Source organism: Zootoca vivipara, chromosome 13 (genome assembly GCF_963506605.1).
Source record: "Zootoca vivipara chromosome 13, rZooViv1.1, whole genome shotgun sequence".
Taxonomy (NCBI): domain Eukaryota; kingdom Metazoa; phylum Chordata; class Lepidosauria; order Squamata; family Lacertidae; genus Zootoca; species Zootoca vivipara.
In genome coordinates, this window is record NC_083288.1 from 3,696,891 (window position 1) to 3,720,144 (window position 23,254).

The following is a 23,254-nucleotide window of genomic DNA, read 5'->3' on the forward strand; positions in this document are numbered from 1 at the left end:
TCACACACCCCAGTTTTTAACTGAGGGATTGAGTAATTAATAAAAGGCAGACTTTTCTCCATAACAGACTGCCACAGAGCAGACTGCCACAGACTATTATGAATCTACTCAAGCTCAGTGACATGAAAGCTGTCCTTTCAACATGATCTATAATGACACTTTTCTTTATTGCTCCAGCTTGAATGCTCATACCAAAAAGAGAATTATCAAAGAAAAGCCCATATCATCATAGAATCTACTGTTGCACTAGTCTTTTGCATTAGTTGCCCTAAAAATGGTCAAAGACAGACTTAGCCCGGCTTCCTTTGGCAAAGCATTTTTAGACATTTTCTATCAGTTCAGACATTTTAGCAGTTAAATGCAAATAATTATGAAACAAACATGCCACCAAACTGCTGCTAACTTTTGTTGCAAGGCATGAACAGGATGCAACAATCCCTGACTTGCCTACACATCTTTTATATTTTAAACTTTGATAATGTATAAAAATGTATGTTTATTCAAGTGACAGGAGATATTTGCCTGGAGAGGAGGCTCCAGTATTACAAGCAATAATGAAGAGTAGTTCCACATGGCAACACATGACACAGGAACTTCATTATTTTCTTCTTTGACTGCTTGTTCCTTGGGAAAATAGAAATAGTGGCTCCAAGTGATAAAAGTCATAAGGTCCTAAAGTTGCTGAAAGCTTATGCAAATGTAAGCAATTGTGCAATGACATTAGATAATGGAAGTAACAGGAGATGAAAGGTAATTTTTAAGGCCCTTGAAAGAGCAGGAAATGGAGAATTCAAGAAAGTCAGATGTGATTTTATTTTTAATATTCAGAAACTGCATACAAAGAATATTCATTGCTGGCATGCTTTGCAAGAATGTGAACAATTAGCCTGAAACTTGACAAAGGGCTTATTTCTGTCCTCAAATTTCTTTGCAGTCAGGATAGTATTAAGCTAGTAACTCATTAAATTGCCAACATAAGAAACTATATTAAAACTGCATTTAAACCATGAATAGTTTCGGCGAGAATAGTTACTGTCAAAAATGAAAGTTCAATGTAGTTGAGCTTCAGAGAAGGACTATTACATGTGTGCTCAAACATGGCTTGCTGCCAAATACCTGTAAATGGTGTGTGTGCATGCAAGTGGAAAGAGTGCTGAACCTTTTCAGAGCCTGCCCCAACTTGACCAAGAGAAAAATGCCCAGCTGAGTGGAGCCATGGTAGCAAATACCTCCTATCCAACCCCCCCCCCTAAACTTGCACTCAACCCTCCTTCTTTCAATAGGTGTTTGGTGGCAACCCAGTTTTGAAGACGTGGGTCTGCTTCTGTCACATTTAGCTTCACCTTTGGATCAGGACTGAAGTCTGTGCAATCAATTCAGGCAAAAAAGTATTAGGGGATGGTCTAGTTTTTATGCAAAGCAATCTAAAAGTACTATTATTTAGAAAGCTGTATAATCTGAATCAGGCTAGCAAAAGTAGGAAATGCATTTCATTTGGCATCAAATTATCATGTCTAATTTCATCAAAAGGTATGATTTGGCTAGTGCCTCCTGATTCTCATAGGGAGAATCATATTTGAATGCATTTTTGATGATGCTCTCATGTTACATATATACAGCAAGGATACAGGGGGCATTTTATTAGTAACCAAAGGAAATTCTATTCTGGCTACTTTATTATTTATCTCCCCTCTCCGCGTATGGTTAGGGGCTTTTAGCTGTATTGACTTTTAGTATCCATTGGAGACAGAATATTTGCAGCCCATTCTCTGCTGGCGGAGGGAAGAGACAGAAGGCCATAAGTTAAATCAAAATTCCATTTTCATAATGGTTTCATTGCGTGGCTCCTGAGGGAATTCTGATTGCATTAGGAAAGTCTCCTATATATGGGTGGATTGCCATTGCCCCTGAACTCACTAAAAGCCCATCCATCTGTGAATGTAATAAAGGGCAACAAAATGAAGAACCCCGGACATGCCACTCTGCGTAAAAGCAATCCAGTCCCCAACCACTTCTGAAATTATTTCGATGATCAGGTATTTCCAAGGTATCTCCCATTTCAAAAAAGTTATTGCCTATTGACTTTGACACAGACAAGCTCAAGAATCCTAGTAAAAACTATTTCAGACTAGCATTTAATTTCCACAGTGATGTTTTAAGTTGACGAATTCAGTTGATATAGCTGAATTTTATGCTGTATATACATCTACTGTATATTTAAGTTTCAGTTTTCAGGGGGGTTGTATTAAATTTATATTTCTGAAATTTATCTTGAATTATTGTATCACCACTGGCTGAAAGCAATAAAAGATTACTGAAGTGTATTTGTATAAGGATGAACATGCAACCCAGGATAGGTAAGGAGATGCTTAGAGCACTTAGGTACTTTAAATGAGTTCAAGTCTTCAGGCCAGGGCCAGAAGAATTACATCCCTGATGACTATAATCTCTGAGATTTCTTGTGAAATGGGTGAGGTGTCAGAAGACTGGCGACAGGCAAATGTTATTTCTATCTTTAAAGGGGGGGCAGGCAGACCTAGGAAACTATAGACTGGTTGGCTTGATGCTGATACCAGGCAAATTCTAGAATAGAACGAGCAGCAATATTTTTAGAATATAATGTATTGTTTAGTAGGAGCCTGCATGGCTTTATGAAGCATGAAGCATGCCAAGCCAACCTTAATTCATTTTCTTTCTTTCTTTTTGCAATTTGTTATTTTCTTTACTAAACTGTTTTGAAAATACAAATTAAATATAAATCAAACAATGGGTAAACTATTAACATAACAGGCTTAAGGCAGCTCAACAACCATACAAGCTGATAGACTTAATACTTTCTTTCTCCATTACATTTTCTTTAAAGGGTTTTCTTTGCAAGATTTTTCTTTACAAGGTTTTGAGATGAAGAGATAACTCAAAAGGTCCATAGTCTAGAGTAAACAGGAGGCAGGGGGCAGGCATTATCCTCTACACTTGTAGAGTCCATAAATGCTTCCTGTATTTTCTCAAATGGGTCTTTTGTCTTTTGTCCCCTGGTTGCCCTTAGTTATATACCACTGGGCAATATTTGTTTTGCAGTGTCTTTAATTCTGAGCTACCACGGGATGTGCAGCTGAGAATAAGAGCTAACCCATACTTCCACTTGTCCTGTGCCTAGGAGGCATGGGTCTGAGCAGTCCTTTCTAGGCACGGGTCCAAGAGGTGTTGCCTTTACGCTGCCACTTCCCCCCAGAAAACTCACTCTTTAGCACTAAATTGGAATAAACGGCAATCTGTTTGTTCCGATTCAGCACTAAACCTCTGGTTTTCCCAGGGGAAAGTGGCAGCAGGGGTGTAGCACCCAGAACGGTGACGGCGGGGCGATCCGCCCACGGGGGGGGGGCAATCCAACCAGGGGGGCGGCGCGACAATCTGCCCACGGAGTCCACCTGGAGGATGCAAGTCCCACACTGCTTTTTTGGGCAGCGCGGGGCCCCGAGCCACTGCATCAGTCCCAGGAGAGACACGTGGCTTGGGTGCACTGCAGGCCAGGCCCAACGGTAAGTGCACCCCCCCCAGCGGTGTGCCATTTTGTCACCCCCTCAGGGATGACACCCAGGGCAGACAATACCCCCGCACCCCCGAGTGGCAGGGCAAATGGAGGTGTGGGTGAACCCCAATCACTCAGCCACTCTTTATAATTAAGATTTAGATTTCTAACCAAGAACATATTTAGCAGAACCAAAGTTGGAAATAGATCTTAATTCCCCCCTTTTTTACAGTTATTAGTTTTGCAAATCATGGGAATGCTGTGGATGTGTCTCTTGATTTCAGCAAAGTATCTGACAAAAGTTCCCATGATTTTCTTGTTGGCAAGATGTTAAAACGTGGGCTGAATGATGCTACTGTTTGGTGGAGCTGCAGCTAGCCTGGCAGTCATACTCAAGCGCTCATGAAAGGCTCTGAATCAACTTGAAGGGAGGTGCCTGCTAACATTCCAGGCACTGTATTGTTAATCATACCTGCCAACTCTCCCGTTTTTCGCAGGAAACCCCCGTTTTTAAAGCCATTTCCCGCTGTTGTCCCGAATGGCGAAATATCACGTAATTCCCCTGGATTTTAAAAAATCGGGCAGAGCGGCACCGGAAGTCGCTTCTACGCATGTCTGGACATGCGTAGAAGCGACTTCCGGTGCTGCGCCGCTGATGATACCGGATTTTTCAGTATGGGAGTTGACGGGTATGCTGTTAATCATTTCCATAAATGATTTGGATCAAGGAGCAAAGGGAATGTTTATCAAACCTGTAGATGGCACAATGATGGGAAGCATAGCTAATGCCAGGGGTCCCCAGACTTACCCGCCTTCGGGCCGGTGCCCGCCGCGCCGATCGCGCAGCGGGCTGGAGGGTGGGGGAGTGCACGCCAGTGCGCATGCGCACACCCATTTACTGGCGTGGTGGCGCGCTTCCAGGCTGGAAAAATCGCCGAAAATTGTGCGCATGCGTATGGGCCTCCCCCGACCCGGAAATGCACCTCCCCCGACCCGGAAGTGCACTGGAAATGACCTCTTCTGGTCGGGATAGGCCCATACGCATGCGCAGAAACGATTTTCGGCGATTTTTTCAGATCTGGAAGTGCGCCGCCGCGCAGCACGCTGCAAGAGCGGGCAGCGGCAGCGGGCGGTGGGGGTCGTTGCAGGCCGGATTGGGAGGCCAATTGGGCCGCATCCGGCCCCCGGGCCGTAGTCTAGGGACCCCTGGCTAATGCCATAGAAGACAAAAGCAAGTGATCTTGTCAGGTTGGAGTGCTGGGCTGAAACCAACAAGGTAAAATTCAACAAAGATAAATGTAAAGTCCTGCAGTTACGGTAGGTACAAAGAATCCAAGGCACAAGTATAGGGTGGGGGTGACTTAGCTTGGCAGTAGGACATGTGAAAAGGATCTAGAATGTTTTGGGTGATCACAAGCTAAGCATGAGTCAGCAGTGTGATGCAGCTGCTGAAAAAGCTAGTGCAGTCTTATTTCTTTAATTATTTAATTATTTAAAAAACCCTCCCAAGGCAGATGCCATCATCTAAGTTTGTAATATAAAATCAAAACAAGTTTAAAATAATAAAAAGTGTATTTTAATAATTTTTAAATAAAAATAATAAAAATACTGATACCCTCCAAAAAACTAACAACAACGATAATCACAAGCTCAGTAAGAATAGCAAAATCAAATACATTATGATAAGCTACAGTAGCACCAAATATATAGCAACCCAAGAAGAATCTCATTCAAGAGACAACAGAGGCCACATGAACATCTGCAGTGATGGGTTTATAAACAGGAGAATGCATAAAAAGGAATCATTCCATTCTATTCTATTCTGTCCAGTACTGGGCAGTACATTTTAAGTGGGCCAATGTCAAATCTCACAAAAAGGGTCGAAAGAGTTCACAGAATTGCAGGGGAAGGGACCCTGCAGGTCATCTATTCCAACTTCAATGCAGGAATAACCTCTGCTTATAAACCTCCAGAGAAGGCGAGTCTGATGGAGTCCGTAGGTATAGCCAAGATAAGATTAAAATAAGGCCTTCAAATATCTGAAGGGTTCTAATGCAGAAGGTAGAGCAGGTGGAGAATTCCTAATGCTAAGAGTTATTCCACAGTGCCCTTTGGGGGGAGTGGGACCAAAAGCAAGATTAAATTGCCTTCATGGGAAATAATCACACATGGTTTAAAACACAGTACAGTGGAACCTCGGTTTATGAACACTTCGGTCTACGAACTTTCGGTTTACGAACACCGCGGACCCATCTGGAACGGATTAATTCACTTTCCATTACTTTCAATGGGAAAGTTCGCTTCAGTTTATGAACGCTTCAGTTTAACAGACTTCCGGAACCAATTACACCCATGCTTCGGGTTAAGTACGCTTCAGGTTGAGTACTCCACGGACCCATCTGGAACGGATTAACCCACTTTCCATTACTTTCAATGGGAAAGTTCGATTCAGTTTATGAACAGACTTCCGGAACCAATTGTGTTCATAAACCGAGGTACCACTGTAGTGAGGATTGCTCCACCGCAGAGGCCCCATGAATCCATACTTCCTGGTGGCACCCTGGAGTTGTTTCAAGTTGTTACTTAACATCAGCTGAAAGGCACATCCAACAATTTAAAAACTGAACTCCTACACCACACCCAATGTGAATTCCTTTTGTGTCATGGAACAACTGAACAACACAAGCAGGACACTATACCTGTATGATACATGCATTTGCCACATTCACACTTTACATCCTTAGGTGTATACAAAGGAGGATACAGATTTTCACAGAACAAAAAACATATGCAAATGTTACGCCACATTTTGCAGATTGGTCAGGAGGTTTACTCGGCGTACAAAGTACTGGGCCCAGAAAATCATGTTGGCATCACTGCCCAGAAAAAAATGAGATGTGGCTGAGTCTAGAGATTGTCCTGAATCTTCCAATATTCAGGTTCACTGGAACGATCTAAGTTCTAGCATTTCTTTACACAACCCACTAAACAACTTTATGAACTCCAGGCCTCCTGGTGCCAAAGGTAAGTGGGATATGATGGAGTATTATGCCCTTTTGAGGCAAGGCAACCAGAACTGTACACAGTATTCCAAGTGTGGTCCCAACCATGAAGGTATTATGCTATTGGCAGTTTTAACTTCCATCCCTATGATGTGATTCATCTTTTTCACAGCTGCCACCATGGCCGTATCTGGATACCACCACTGAGGAAAACCTCAGTGATTCTGCACCACTACACAGAGGCCTCTGAACCAGAAATTTGTGCATTCTGGGATATCAGCCAACTTAGAATAATAGAATTGTAGAGTTGGAAGGGACCACAATGATCATCTAGTCCAACCCCCCTGCAATGCAGTAAACCTTTGCCCAATGTGGAGCTTAAACAAATCAGAATCAAACCAATCATTTGATGTCCTGATTTGTTAACTAACTAGTTAAAATAAAACACAGTTCCCTGAGTTTGTGCGTAATGCAGAAATGCAGTTTAGTCAGAAATGGATGTAGATGCTTTCGCACAGTCGAAGGGACTGTTTGTCTACGATCATCCAGTTGCGTGCCAAAGCCTAGTAACCCAGTCACTCCCTATGTAGTGAATAATCAGACAAGGCAGCAGGATACAGTAGTACCTCTACTTACGAATGTAATGTGTTCCGAACACACATTTGTAAGTCGAAAAAAATTGTAAGTTGAATCCCATAGGAATGCATTGGGAGAAAAAATTTGTAAGTCGAAGCAACCCTATCTAAAAATTCGTAAGTAGAAAAAATCCTATCTAAACCGCATCCAAGATGGCGGACGGAGCTCCATTTGTAAGTAGAAAAATTCGTAAGTAGAGTTATTTGTAAGTAGAGTTAGCACTGTATAGATTTTGGGTTTGAATAGGCTACAACTTTATTGGTTACAGATGTGAAAGTTTGGCATAGGCATAGGTGAAGTCATTTATTTAACTGTAGCCCGTCTGCTGGGAGTGAATCTAAGGGTAAACCATGCCCCAGGAGGGGCAGGCAGAGGCTACATCCTCCCCTCCACACAAAACTAAGGCTTACCCCATGCCTAACCTCACAAAGTTGTGATGACTGCTATTTGTTGTTGTTGTTTAGTCGTTTAGTCGTGTCCGACTCTTCGTGACCCCATGGACCATAGCACGCCAGGCACTCCTGTCTTGCACTGCCTCCCGCAGTTTGGTCAAACTCATGTTTGTAGCTTCGAGAACACTGTCCAACCATCTTGTCCTCTGTCGTCCCCTTCTCCTAGTGCCCTCAATCTTTCCCAACATCAGGGTCTTTTCCAAGGATTCTTCTCTTCTCATGAGGTGGCCAAAGTATTGGAGCCTCAGCTTCACAATCTGTCCTTCCAGGGAGCACTCAGGGCTGATTTCCTTAAGAATGGATAGGTTTGATCTTCTTGCAGTCCATGGGACTCTCAAGAGTCTCCTCCAGCACCATAATTCAAAAGCATCAATTCTTCGGTGATCAGCCTTCTTTATGGTCCAGCTCTCACTTCCATACATCACTACTGGGAAAACCATAGCTTTAACTATACGGACCTTTGTCGGCAAGGTGATGTCTCTGCTTTTTAAGATGCTGTCTAGGTTTGTCATTGCTTTTCTCCCAAGAAGCAGGCGTCTTTTAATTTCGTGACTGCTGTCACCATCTGCAGTGATCAAGGAGCCCAAGAAAGTAAAATCTCTCACTGCCTCCATTTCTTCCCCTTCTATTTGCCAGGAGGTGATGGGACCAGTGGCCATGATCTTGGTTTTTTTTTGATGTTGAGCTTCAGACCATATTTTGCGCTCTCCTCTTTCACCCTCATTAAAAGGTTCTTTAATTCCTCCTCGCTTTCTGCCATCAAGGTTGTGTCATCTGCATATCTGAGGTTGTTGATATTTCTTCCGGCAATCTTAATTCCGGCTTGGGATTCATCTAGTCCAGCCTTTCGCATGATGAATTCTGCATATAAGTTAAATAAGCAGGGAGACAATATACAACCTTGTCGTACTCCTTTCCCAATTTTGAACCAATCAGTTGTTCCATATCCAGTTCTAACTGTAGCTTCTTGTCCCACATAGAGATTTCTCAGGAGACAGATGAGGTGATCAGGCACTCCCATTTCTTTAAGAATTTGCCATAGTTTGCTGTGGTCGACACAGTCAAAGGCTTTTGCATAGTCAATGAAGCAGAAGTAGACGTTTTTCTGGAACTCTCTAGCTTTCTCCATAATCCAGCGCATGTTTGCAATTTGGTCTCTGGTTCCTCTGCCCTTTCGAAATCCAGCTTGCACTTCTGGGAGTTCTCGGTCCACATACTGCCTAAGCCTGCCTTGTAGAATTTTAAGCATAACCTTGCGAAATGAAATGAGCGCAATTGTGCGGTAGTTGGAGCATTCTTTGGCACTGCCCTTCTTTGGAATTGGGATGTAGATTGATCTTCTCCAATCCTCTGGCCATTGCTGAGTTTTCCAAACTTGCTGGCATATTGGGTGTAGCACCTTAACAGCATCATCTTTTAAAATTTTAAATAGTTCAGCTGGAATATCATCACTTCCACTGGCCTTGTTATTAGCAGTGCTTTCTAAGGCCCATTTGACTTCACTCTCCAAGATGTCTGGCTCAAGGTCAGCAACCACACTACCTGGGGTGTACGAGACCTCCATATCTTTCTGGTATAATTCCTCTGTGTATTCTTGCCACCTCTTCTTGATGTCTTCTGCTTCTGTTAGGTCCTTACCACTTTTGTCCTTGATTATGGTAATCTTTGTACGAAATGTTCCTTTCATATCTCCAATTTTCTTGAACAGATCTCTGGTTTTCCCCATTCTATTGTTTTCCTCTATTTCTTTGCATTGCTCATTTAAGAAGACCCTCTTGTCTCTCCTTGCTGTTTTTTGGAAATCTGCATTCAGTTTCCTGTATCTTTCCCTATCTCCCTTGCATTTTGCTTGCCTCCTCTCCTCCGCTATTTGTAAGGCCTCGTTGGACAGCCATTTTGCTTTCTTGCATTTCCTTTTCCTTGGGATGGTTTTCGTTGCTGCCTCCTGTATAATGTTACGAGCCTCCATCCATAGTTCTTCAGGCACTCTGTCCACCAAATCTAAATCCTTAAACCTGTTCCTCACTTCCACTGTGTATTCATAAGGGATTTGATTTAGATTGTATCTTACTAGCCCAGTGGTTTTTCCTACTTTCTTCAGTTTAAGCTGGTGATGACTGCTATAAGGTAGGTGAAAACCAAGTGGCTGGTGCTAATTTGTCAAGTAAAAAAATTCCTGCCCAGCCCCAAATATGGCAGCTGACAATGTCCATAGCAAGGTATTAGCATGAAGGAAGCAGCATATGAAAAAAGGGTGGGAGATCTGATTACAGACCAAGGAGGAGTGCTGGGCCAGCCTCAATGTATTCCCCTGGGGGTGGACACGGCTGGTTGGGTTCGCCCCCTGGACCCAAGCCTGCTTGCCATTGGGCAATCCGTGGGCATAGAATCATAGAGTTGGAAGAGACCACAAGGGCCATCCAGTCCAACCCCCTGCCAAGCAGGAAACACCATGAAAGCATTCCTGACAGATGGCTGTCAAGCCTCTGCTTAAAGACCTCCAAAGAAGGAGACTCCACTACCCTCCTTGGCAGCAAATTCCAAGCCTGCAGTCCTCCCCAGCCAGCCATTGGATCACCAATGTGGGATGTGGCCAGGACGCAATGCTGCATGACCATTAAAAGTAAGTGGACTTGTGGTTTGGAGCCTCTAGCACACGCACCAAATCAAAGTCAGTAGGGGTCATAATTTTGGCTATGAGGTCATTTCCTCCAAATCATCCCTACCTGCCCCACACCTGATGTCATATATGATGTATTGGGTAAGGAGCAGGTAACAAGGTGGTTGCAAGGAAACAATGTGAAGCTTAAAATGAGCTCGCCACTGTTCCTCTGCAAGTGTGGCTTGATAGAATTGGCTGCCCTACGGAGTTTCCCCAAGGGGGCACATGGTCAGTGCTGACTCAGGCTGAAAGCAAGTCTCTTTGAAGTTGCATAGTTCCATAGTTTAATGTAGAGCTTTTTAAACTTTTCATGTTGGTGACACACTTTTCAGACATGCATCAATTCGCAACTCAGTAATTCAGTTTTACTAGCGAACCAGAGGTTAAACCAGGCATCCCCAAACTCGGCCCTCCAGCTGTTTGGGGACTACAATTCCCATCATCTAGGGTTAAACTAAGCCCTTTCCAGCCCTGGGAGGAGCGCAAGGAGCATTTGCATGACACACCTACGCACTGCAGCCGATGCACTAACGTGTCGTGACACACAGTTCGGAAAGCTCTGGTAAAATGCATGTACTACACACCCCACCCACCCATCCAAAAGGCTCACAGGAGGGCAGGGAAGGTCAGAATCTGGCTCACCAGCTGGGAAAAGTTCCTCATCACTGAACAGCTAGGAGCTCGCTGATATGCTCGAATGGACAGAGCACAGAGCTCCCTAGAAACATAGATCACCAGAGAACCAGCCTCATAGAACCAACATGCTTAAGTCTAAATAACACATGAAGGGCTTAATACCACAGAGTAAGTAAGCTGTCCTGCCAGGCTTAGCAACATCCCCTTCTCATCACCTTGGGAGGAACTAGGGCATCAGGCCTATTGTTCTTCCACAGCCTACCTGAGAAGCTCAGGGTTTAAAGAGGTTTGAGCTGGTTACTCCAGTTCTGCTTGGCTCTCACAAGCCTCTCTTCAGTTCCTAAACCAATAATTTAGGAACTTTCACCACTTTGTAACTAAGCCAACTTTTACTGCCTGTGCATTTTTTTTCTGAAGACTGCATGGAAAAGCAGGTGAATCTGACCACTGGAGAGTTTGTAAGTAAACTATGTTAAACTTACCAAACCATAGCTGCCAAGTTTTCCCTTTTCTCACGAGGAAGCCTATTCAGCATAAGGGAATTTCCCTTTAAAAAAGGGATAACTTGGCAGCTATGTACCAAACGTGTGGTTAAGGGAAGAGGAAAACTTTGGAACTCACTTCAAAGGGCACATCTTAAGGATCTACAGTCTCTTTTTCCCACATATTTTGCTGCATGTTTTGTTACTTTAAATCTCTGCTGGGGTTCTCTCACCAAAGTGTACCTGCCGCCAATTTAGATCTTGGCATCCAGAAATTATCCTCTAGTTGTTGCAAAAGGAAAATATATATACATTTTTCCTTTTGCACCAACAAGAACTACGGTAACACAGATCATGATGTCAACAACAATGGGTAGCTGAAACCTGTATATGTGAGCTGAATCTGAAACAATTTGAGGTAGCATCGGCTGTCAATACAGACTGCTCTCCAAAAATAGCTTAACAGTGGAATAGTAACATATTTGCCTGCGGGTGTTTTTCACAGGAATTGCACTCTGCTGTCTGTTTATTTGCTTTTCTATTATCTTTAGCAACATTAAAAACATGTTTTTTTAAAAGCCTTCAATGTTAAAAAAACAACAACCCAATACTCTGTACTTCTACCTGGATATTTGCTAGACAGTGATACAAAACTTCTGTTGTGTACGTGTGCTGGCATCTTGTACAAAATGAAGTCGCCTTTGTTCAGCTTTTAAAAAAACATCCGGTGTTACATCATATGTATCAATTAGGAAGAATTATAGCAGGATGGGCAATCCTATCCTTCCCCAGCTCTGCTACACATGCTTTAAAAAAATACAGGCACACAATTTCATTAACTAAATGCACTGAATAAACCTTAACATCTCAGCTAAATCTTATCTGCTCTGGATTTGCTGCTTAGCAGTAAAACCCAAGTGACCCATTTTCCCATCTCCTGTTGATTTTATTAATTGATGGCAAACCAGGCAGATTTCCCCCCTCTAAGTTCCTTTTAAAATATTTAGGAAACATCCTCCATCGTTGTTATCTTGCTACTGCTCGTGATTGTTCCTTAGCATCTCACTTATATGTTGATTCTTTCCCCCTCGGCTTCAATTAAATTAAAATGTGCTATTGCTTAAGAAAGCTCAGTTGCAGAAAAAATTATTAAACTGTAGATATCTTAAGACATTTACAATGTTAATGCATGTTTTAATCTGTTTTTAGTTTATTGTTGATTTTGATTTTAGTTTGATTTTAGTTTTTAGTTTATTGTTGATTTTGGCTAGATTTTGGTTTTCTTGAATGTTTTAAATTATAGTTGTTCATTTTAATTTTATCATTTTATCTTTCTGTAAACCGCTTTGAGGTTTTTTTAAAAAAACAACAACAAATGGTGTATAAATTCTATGAAATAAAATAAAGGCCGCTGTGGTTTCTGTTTGTGTCCATCGGGGCTCTTTTGGCTATGTGCCATGATTAACTTCCCAACTTTTGAAATTTCTTTGCGCATGTGTTTGTAAAAATTACCACCAGCCTTTTTTTGTGAAGAAAACCAAATGTAGTAGTGAAATGCTGGCTTTTTTAAAAAATAAAAAGCATCCATAGTGGAAGTTACAATGGGCACAATTTCTGTTTTATATTACTTTGCCAGAGACAGAAGGGATCTTGAGAAGCCACCACATTCTTGCAACGGTTTCAGTGCACCAGTTTGTACAGCTCTTCCCACCTTTTCAACTGATAGAGACTCCTTTGTTAGCAAGCATCCTGTTGCGCTCTTTTGCATTCTGATGCATTGGCTAACACCGCACACACACACAAAATCCAAAAAAGCTTCCTTTCCACCTGCAAAGCACTCTTAACCACAGAACTAAGCCGCAATGTGTCCGTAGCTACCTCCAGCTATCACCCGACCTCCATAATGCAGACCCTCACTTTTCTTCCACAAACCTTCAGTAACAAACCAGCTGAAAACCTATTCAACTTCACCGCAGCTGATTACAGAATTACTTTGAGGATCTCAGAAAGATTGAAGCTTTCTGTAAGCTCCTTCTGCTATTCTTCTAGAAGGAAGGGATTTCTCTGTACCTTCAGCATGCTCCATAATACCTCTGAAATCCTGTTGTCATGCACTTTTTGAAGTTGTCAACCCCAGTGTAGTGTATGATACTGCTCATTAGCTTTTACGGAAGATAACAAGTCAATTTAATATCCAAGCAAGACTTAGTGGCATACCGTTATATCGTTAATCATAAGGAATTTTGACTCATTAAAAAAAACTGCAGCAGCTAAGTATAAAACAAAGCTAAATCTATAGGCCAGAAACTGAAGTAAATATATCACAGCTAAACTTTGATAGATAGATAGATAGATAGATAGATAGATAGATAGATAGATAGATAGTGATCAGATGCTAACAAAAGGAAGGGGGATTATTAGACTAATGGTATTAAAAATGGTTTCTAAAAGTGGCATTCACATAATGAGATGGTACGTACCAATGAAACACTACTGAGTTTTGTTATTTAAATATTCAACACAGTGGGGTGGGGATGTTGTTTCACTAAAAGCCGAAACATGCATTCTGTTGCTTTATTACTGCTATGTTAGAACATGTAGAATTAAAGACAAATAACGATGCATTTCTGGAAGAATTTTCAATATAATGAAAATAGTTCAGAGCGTGGCACCCCTCCAATTAATTCTCCTCAAACCCCACAATGCATAAATCCAGACTAAACGATACTTTTGATAATGTTTCGTAATGATATGAGGAAAATGTGTCCTGTCTTTCTGGTACAATTCACCTGTTATGTCTGCTTTAAAACCCTTTCACAACCTTGTAGCTTGACTCATATTTGCTCATCTTTAGGCCCCCGTCTAAATTTGGCCTTTTTTCCTGAATTGTTTTTAAATCAAGGAGATAGAAGTCATCAAAAAGGAGAGTTCCTTTTCTTTATTGTGGTTTATGTATAAAATTATAGCTATTCTGCCCTGATCATTATTAGTTTAGGTAGAAAATCAAGTATTTTAAATAATATTTACAACATTATGAGGATGAAACAAACAGAGTAAAAACAAAAATCAGAAGTTAATTATCAATTACTTTTAAGACTTATTTATACCGATCCTGTTAATATTAGATACACAAATAAAGTTACATTATTTTATTTTTAAAAGCCCAAAGTAAATGAATGCTAATAATATAAAATAGTAAAACAAAATCGGTCTGTAAATCTTATGGCAATTTAAATTATACTAGTTTAATATTTGCATTTTGTACAACAACAAATCCACAAAAACAGTGATGCTTCTTTAGTATTTGTATTGGATCCTGACAACAAATTCTGACAACAAATAAAAATGTTGCTTATTTTTAAACAACTCATAAAAAGACAAAGGAAAAAGAGAAATTAAGATTATGCCCATTTACCTTCAGAAAGTAAAACTACATGGGCTTTTCGCATGTCATCTTAAGTGCTGATTCTAATGCTCTCATGCAAAATTATTTGCATTCAAATTCCATAATAGGTTACAAAAAGCTTTATTTCTTTTCTGAATTTCTGTTAAATTTCCAACCGCCTATTAAAGGAAAAAAGGAATTCTAAATAATATGACAGTATTTTAAATCCTCAGATGAGAAATTCAAGCTCGGTTACTTACCTAAGTGAAGCCAACATATTTCAGATGACAACTCCTAATACATATTTTAACACAGCCCACTTGTTCATAGGATAAGCCCCATGTGCATAAAAACCAAATTACTCCTCAAGGAACTTGCTACAGTAGTTTTAAATCTTTTCAAGCTTTGCTCGCTGTGAGGCTGCTCAGCTGTCAGCGGTGCCAGTAAGCAAGCTGTGCACATCACTGATGAAATTCCTAATGGATGCTGCATTTTAGAGACCTAATACTTAAAGGAAAGGCATCTTTTTAGCTCCAGTTTAAGTCTTGACAACACACTGAAGATTTTGCTGGTGCAACACTTGGTTTCTCTGAACAGCTACATCAAACTGACCTGATGAGAGAGAGTCTTTGAGGCTGGACCTCATACGAAATTCTCAGCCAGAGTTTCGGGACAATTTCTTTTCTTTTCTTTGGACTTGTAGCTGAGCGCAGACTCTGTCATTTCTCTTCCAAGAGTGGACAGATGGCCGGCTAGTCCTGAGCCTTGCTGGAAGGAGGCAAAAGATTTGCATTCTCTCACCCTCCCCCCCCTCCCTGGTTTAGCCCCCAAGCAGATAAGCCAGAGCCAGGCAGAGTAAGTGCACAACCCTCCCCCCTCCACCAATCATTTCAATTAGTGCTACATGAGAGGAGCTTCTGCTTAAAATCTGCTTAAAGAAGGGGGCCAGAGGGCAGGGCAATTGCCTTTGCTCTACAATGACAAGAAGCTGCTATAAATATTGCTAAACAAAAGCCCTTGTCAAGGGCCTGGAATGTGTCACATCCTAATGCAATAGAATTGCAAAAGCTCAACATGCACATGGGCTACAAAGGGATTAAAGGGGCGGGGCGGGGGGGGGAGGTCTGAAAAGGAAAAGAGACTCTCCACAAGAGAAGCAGTCACCTTCCCGTATATCACTATGGATTATTACACACTAATTAGGGTCCTTTTAAAAGGTTATTGTATACTTGGCTAAATGAATACATCCCAAGCACTGATACACAGAGGCTTAAGTGCACAGGCGCACCTTCTCTCTGCTCATGGGCACGGAAAGACACCTGAAGCAATGGAGCCCTCTCAAGAGTCACTGTAAAACCTATCTGTCGTGTGCGCAAAATAGGAATGAGATTTTTGGGTGTTGTTTTTTTTAAAAAATGTATATTTCATATACAGTATGTGGTTGTCCCTCTCATTCTCTCTCTCCAATCCCTTCTCAACAAACCCACATTTCCCACGAAGCCTGTCCTTAACCCCCAGTCTGCACTTCCAATCATGTTGTTGTTTAGTCGTTTCCGACTCTTCATGACCCTGTGGACCATAGCACGCCAGGCCCTCCTGTCTTGCACTGCCTCCCGCAGTTTGGTCAAACTCATGTTCGTAGCTTCAAGAACACTGTCCAACCATCTCGTCCTCTGTCATCCCCTTCTCCTTGTGCCCTCAATCTTTGCCAACATCAGGGTCTTTTCCAGGGAGTCTTCTCTTCTGTGAGGGACAGGGGATATCGCGAAGTCCCTCCCCTCCTGAGTTCAAGCCCATCCCCGAGCACAGGGGAAAGCAGAGAGAGTTCCGATTCCAATGGGGAAGCAGGAAGTCGTGTCCGAGGCTCAGGCAAGGTAGAGGAGCCAGGGTCCCAGGTGGGACAGGAAGGGGCGAATAAGGGGGGGAGACCCATCCCCCCAACTCCGGAATTACGCAGAAAGAGGAGGGGAAAGAGGATGGGTCTGCCAAAGCTTTTGTGTTGGAGAAAGACGCGCCAAAAGCCATTCGGAGGTTCTGGAACCGACTGACCACATCACTCCGTGTAAATAGCAATGACTTCAGCACTGTAAATACGCAGCACCAATAAAAGAATAAAATGCAGAGCTGCGTAGCGTCGTTACTCTGAAGTAGCCCACTCCGGCCACTGTGACAGCAACCTCCGAATCCTTTTTTGGGCTACTTTGGAGTTGCCGGGATGAGCGTGTCAGAGGCGGAGAGATGGCGGCAGATCGCGGAGAAAGCCCAGCAAGAACTGCAGCAGCTGTCGCTGCAGGCGCAGGGGGAATTGAAGGCAGCTAAAGAAGAGACTAAGAAGGTCCAGGACGACCGGCTACAACTTGCGGAACAGGTGAGAGCGCTACAGGAAAGAGAGCAGGAATTAAGGGCGGTGGCGGTAGACCTCCAAAACAAGCTGGATGCAGAGAAAAACAAGGCGGGAGGGGCACCCCAAGTCCAAGTGCTGCCAGGAAGGAGAGCCGGGACCCTAGTAAGCAAGTTCAATGGAGACCCGAGGGAATATCAGGGCTTTGAGACTGAGATTGTGTATGCTCTTGAGCTGCACCACGATGAGTTCCCTGATGATGAGCACAGGGTAGCGTTTATTGTGGAGCACCTTACCGGGGCAGCCAGGGAGTGGCAAGGAAAGGCGGGAACGGTTGTGCCCTCCCCCACTGACGCAGCACCACAGCAGGGAAACGGGAAAGCCTGGCTGCAGGAGACAAGGGGCAGCAGCCAGGCACAGTCAGCAGACAACAGCCCCAGCCCACCCACCCGCACAGAGAGGAGCAGAGCCAGCCCACCCCTCCCAGAGCAGGAGTGGTTCTAGAAGTGACGCTCACGCTCCCAAATGGCTATCCCCTGACGGTCCTCGCCCTAATTGACAGTGGGGCGTCAGCGAACTTCTTCTCGAGAAACTTTGCAGAAGAGCACCAGATCCAGCTTCTGCAGCTGGATTTTCCTCTGCACGTGGCGACCATTGACGGCAGAGAGCTGCTGGGAGGGGCCATCACTCATCAACCCCCCCCCCATGAAAATGACGGTGGGAAGGCACTCAGAGACACTGGCATTCAACGTCACCACCATCTCAGACCCCCCCATCGTCTTGGGCATGAGCTGGCTGGCGCGCCACGACCCCTCCATCAGTTGGCACCAGAGATGCATCACTTTTGGATCGGACTTTTGCCTGGAACATTGCATGCAGCACCAACCAGGGGAGGGGCCTCCCATAGCCACGGTGGCCACCATGCACGTCAAAGGGGGTGAGGCGATACCCAAGCCGTACTGGGACCTGCAGGAGGTCTTCAGCGAAGCGGAGTCCGACCACCTACCCCCACACAGGCCTTTTGACTGCCAGATCAACCTGGTGCCAGGGGCAACTATACCCCCAGCCAAGCTGTACGCCATGTCAGACCAGGAACTGGAGGATCTGCGCGCTTTCATCGACAAGAACCTCAAGCGGGGGTTCATCAGAGAAAGCAAGGCAGCAGGGGGCAGCCCGGTCTTCTGGGTGGACAAGAAAGACACGCAACAGCGCCGTCTTGTGGTGGATTTTAGACGGCTGAATTCAGTGACAGAGCCAGTGGCTTTCCCCATGCCCAGAGTGGATGATCTCCTGACAGCGGCACGCAGGGGCAAGATTTTCACCAAGCTAGACCTGAGGGGGGCGTACAACTTGATCAGGATCCGGGAAGGCAATGAATGGAAAAACACGATGTTCACGCCTCTGGGCTCTTTTGAATATCTGGTGATGCCCTTCGGGTTGCAAGGGGGCTCAGCATGCTTCCAGGCCTTCATGCACCACGTCCTGGGGTCCCTCCTCTTCAGGAAATGCTTGGTCTTCCTGGATGACATCCTTATCTATTCCGATGACCCAGTGCAGCATGTGAAAGATGTCAGGGAGGTGTTGCAGCGCCTGAAGGAGAACCACCTGTATGTGAAGCTGGAGAAGTGCAAGTTTCACACCAAGGAGGTGGACTTCCTGGGCTACAAGCTGTCAGACAAGGGGCTGGCGATGGACAAGGACAAGGTGCAGGCCATCCTGGACTGGCACAGCCCCAGGACGCGCAAAGATGCCCAACGCCTACTAGGCTTCGCCAACTTCTACAGGAAGTTCATCAAGAACTTCTCTCGCGTTACGGCTCCCATCACTGACTGCCTGAGAGGCAAGCAGAAGTTCAGGTGGACACCAGAGGCGCAAGCAGCGTTCGAAAGCCTCAAGAGGGTGTTCGCCTCAGACCAGAACCTGTTCCACGTGGTTCAGGACGCGCCCCTACGCGTGGAGACAGATGCTTCTGATAAAGCTGTGGGCGCCATTTTGTTGCAACTGGACGCCAACAGAGAGTGGAGACCCTGTGCCTTCTTCTCCAGGAAGTTGACCCAGCCAGAGCGAAACTACACGGTGTTTGATCGGGAACTTCTTGCGATCCACGCTGCGTTCCAGCACTGGAGACACTTCCTGGTGGGCGCCAAGCACCCCATCCAGGTGTGCACAGACCACAAGAACCTGGAGTTCTGGAGAACTGCCAGGGTGCTCAACCAGCGGCAGATACGGTGGGCAGAGTTCTTCTCGAACTTCAACTTCTCCATACACTACATCCCGGGAGAGCAGAATGTCAGGGCGGATGCCCTCTCCCGCAAGCCAGAGTACATGGAGGAGGAGGCGCCACCGGCACCCAGGCACATTTTCCCCCCGTCAGCATGGTCCTGCGGAGCAGCAGTGGTGAGCGAGGCAGAACTCACAGCACTGACGGCAGCGGATGATTTTGCCAACCGCATCTTCAGAGAACTGAGAGGGGGGGGAGCAGGCAAAAGACTTTGCAGAACGCAGGGGGCTGCTTTTCTACAAGGGTGCACTGTACCTGCCCACCACCCAGCTTAGACGTACGGTCCTCAAGCAGATGCACGACAACCCAACGGCGGGTCATTTTGGGAGGGACAAAACCGCTCACCTAGTCATGAGACACTTCTGGTGGCCAGGGGTGCGGGAAGATGTTCGAGACTATGTACGGGGCTGTGACACCTGCCAGCGGGCAAAGGTGGTCAGAGCAGCGCCACCGGGATTGCTGGAGCCCTTAGCCACGCCACACAGGCCGTGGGAAGTGGTGTCCATGGACTTCATCACAGATCTGCCTTCTTCCAGGGGCAAGACCGCAGTGTTGGTGGTGGTGGACCTCATGTCCAAAATGTGCCACTTTATACCGTGTGCCAGGGCGGTCTCTGCAGAAGAGACAGCCAAACTGTTTGTGGATCACGTATTCAGACTGCATGGATTACCTTTAAGGGTTATTTCGGATCGTGGCCGCCAATTTGTTTCCAGGTTCTGGTGGCGGCTCATGAACCTCCTGCAGGTGGAGGTCAGCTTGTCGACGGCTAGACACCCGCAGACCAATGGACAGGCGGAGAGGGTCAACGCCATTCTGCAGCAGTACCTGAGATGCTACGTCAGCCAGCGGCAAACGGACTGGGTGGATCGCCTGCCACTGGCAGAATTTGCCTACAACAATGCGGTGCACGTCTCCACAGGGGTGTCGCCCTTTAAGGCCAATTACGGGCGCGACCTCAGATCTTTCCCAGAGAGGGAGGGGGAGGAGGAGGAGGAGGGCCCACAGGCTGAGGATTGGGCAGAGGAACTGGAGACGGTGCACCAGCAGCTCAGAGAACACTTGGAGAGAGCCAAGGAAGCGTACAAGAAGGGGGCAGATCGCCACAGGCGACCGGGGGAGGTCATTAGGGTGGGGGACAAAGTTTGGTTGTCCTCGGAGGGCCTTCCCATCAGAGGGAGGTGCAAAAAGCTGGCGCCCAGAAGGTTGGGCCCCTTCACGGTCACGCAACAGGTCAACCCGGTGGCATACAGGCTGGCACTGCCAGAGGACATGAGGGTGCACCCAGTGTTTCATAGATCGCTGCTGTCGCCGTACAGGGAAAGCAGCAGGCTCCGAGGCAGCGAACAAACCCCTGAGGGAGGGGGGGAGAGAGAAGGCAGGGAGCAACTCAATGAGGCCACGGCCATCCTGGACTCAAGGAGGGGGGTGGGGGGCCTGGAGTACCTCATGGCATGGGAGGATGCTCCACCGTCCCAGAATGAATGGGTCCCAGCCACTCAGATACAAGAGGAATTCCTGGTAGAAGAATTTCACGCCCTCTTTCCCCATAGACCCAAGCCCTGGCACATGGAAAGGGAGGGGGAGGGGGAGGAAGCACGGGAGAGCAGTTCACCATGGCGCTGGGAAGCGGAGTTTGAGGAACCAGAGGATGAGGTATGGGTGTCACCGAGATCCACCCAGTCAGAGGAAGGAGCAGATTGGCAGAACATTTTTACCCCTACCAGCTCTGACGCCACGGACTTTTTGGGATTCCCGTCCTCCCAGGTGGAAGGGGGGGGCTCGCAGGACTGGGGGGAGGTGTTCACACCAACGGGCTCGGAAAGCACTGAGTTCTTAGGCTTCCAGTCGTCACCGACACCTGGGGGGGACCTGGGGAGGGGTGAAGGAGAGCTTGGGAGGGGGGTGGATGTGAGGGACAGGGGATATCGCGAAGTCCCTCCCCTCCTGAGTTCAAGCCCATCCCCGAGCACAGGGGAAAGCAGAGAGAGTTCCGATTCCAATGGGGAAGCAGGAAGTCGTGTCCGAGGCTCAGGCAAGGTAGAGGAGCCAGGGTCCCAGGTGGGACAGGAAGGGGCGAATAAGGGGGGGAGACCCATCCCCCCAACTCCGGAATTACGCAGAAAGAGGAGGGGAAAGAGGATGGGTCTGCCAAAGCTTTTGTGTTGGAGAAAGACGCGCCAAAAGCCATTCGGAGGTTCTGGAACCGACTGACCACATCACTCCGTGTAAATAGCAATGACTTCAGCACTGTAAATACGCAGCACCAATAAAAGAATAAAATGCAGAGCTGCGTAGCGTCGTTACTCTGAAGTAGCCCACTCCGGCCACTGTGACATCTTCTCATGAGGTGGCCAAAGTATTGGAGCCTCAGCTTCACGATCTCTCCTTCCAGTGAGCACTTAGGGCTGATTTCCTGAAGAATGGATAGGTTTGATCTTCTTGCAGTCCATGGGACTCTCAAGAGTCTCCTCCAGCACCATAATTCAAAAGCATCAATTCTTCGGCGATCAGCCTTACTTCCATACATCACTACTGGGAAAACCATAGCTTTAACTATACGGACCTTTGTCGGCAAGGTGATGTCTCTGCTTTTTAAGATGCTGTCTAGGTTTGCCATTGCTTTTCTCCCAAGAAGCAGGCGTCTTTTAATTTCGTGACTGCTGTCACCATCTGCAATAATCAAGGAGCCCAAGAAAGTAAAATCTCTCACTGCCCCCATTTCTTCCCCTTCTATTTGCCAGGAGGTGATGGGACCAGTGGCCATGATCTTGTTTTTTTTTTGATGTTGAGCTTCAGACCATATTTTGCACTCTCCTCTTTCACCCTCATCAAAACGTTCTTTAATTCCTCCTCAATCATAACAAAGCCCAAAGCAAGTGTAACAACATTTGTTCACATCTATCCCTATTTAACCTTGTCAGGGGGGTCGCAATGGGGGGGGTGATGGGGGTGGTCCACCCTGGGTTCCACTCTGGGGGGGGCACTTAGTAAAAAGTCTGCTCAGCGCACTGCGGACTTTTTACCTCGAGGCTGGAGGCTCGGCTTGGGAGTCACGAGGGTGGGGCACCATGTGGCACCCCCCCCCCGGTGCGCTGAGCGGGCTTTCTACCTGGAGTTTGTAGCTGGAGGCACTACCTTTGCCTTTGCATGTCTAACAAGGTAGAATCTGTCACTCACATTCTTTTATTTTGTGAATTTTATAGTGAAGAATGAGCTCGACTTATTTTACCCCTTTTATCAAAATGTACAGCCTTGCATTATTATTTGGAAGTCCCCCCCCCCCCGAAATCTTATGAAAATTCCTTCTGGAAGATTCCTCAAGCCCAGTGTCATATGATGTGCCCAAATTCTGCACTTTAGCGATTAAGAAACGCAAATCCCTTCTATTGAATGACACATTGCAAATTCCTTGTGTGTAATTGTTCTATTTCTGGTGGTGTTATTGCTGATTTTCTTTCGTTTGGAATTATGATATTCTGTATTGCTGGCTTTTGCTGTAAGAAAAATTGAACTTGAACTTGATACCCCGCTACGTAACACGCACGCGCAGCGGGATGCTGTGCATGCGTCATTATGTGGTGGGGTATCGCCGCCCCCGCGCCTCCAGCTACAAACTCCAGGTAGAAAGCCCGCTCAGCATGGCAGGCGTGCCACGCTGAGCGGGCTTTCTACCTGGAATTTGGGCACTCCAGAGGAGTTACCAGGTACCACGTAACTTACCTCCCCTTTAAAAGTAAGAAGCAGCACTTTGCATTGGACTTGGAAGCAAATCGGCAGCCTCTGTTTACTATAGGATATCCTTCCCCTCTTGACTCTGATTTACATTTCCCTAAACTTCATCTTTTGCA

The 23,254-nt window shown here is 45.7% G+C and overlaps 1 protein-coding gene across 5 annotated transcripts in view; it reads right to left on the reverse strand.

Annotated features, from left to right (window-relative positions):
* The window catches only part of LOC118095417 (poly(rC)-binding protein 3), a 265,815-nt gene that overhangs the window by 79,295 nt on the left and 163,266 nt on the right, over window positions 1–23,254 (reverse strand). The window contains exon 1 of one of the 5 annotated variants that reach the window (XM_060282170.1): window positions 15,397–15,837. The exons of 2 other annotated variants lie outside the window; for them this stretch is intronic. The gene's annotated coding sequence lies outside the window, so the exon portion shown is untranslated. Of the gene's footprint in view, window positions 1–15,396; window positions 15,838–23,254 lie in introns of those variants that run through there. 2 more of the 5 variants (XM_060282175.1, XM_035136662.2) reach the window with 2 other exon arrangements.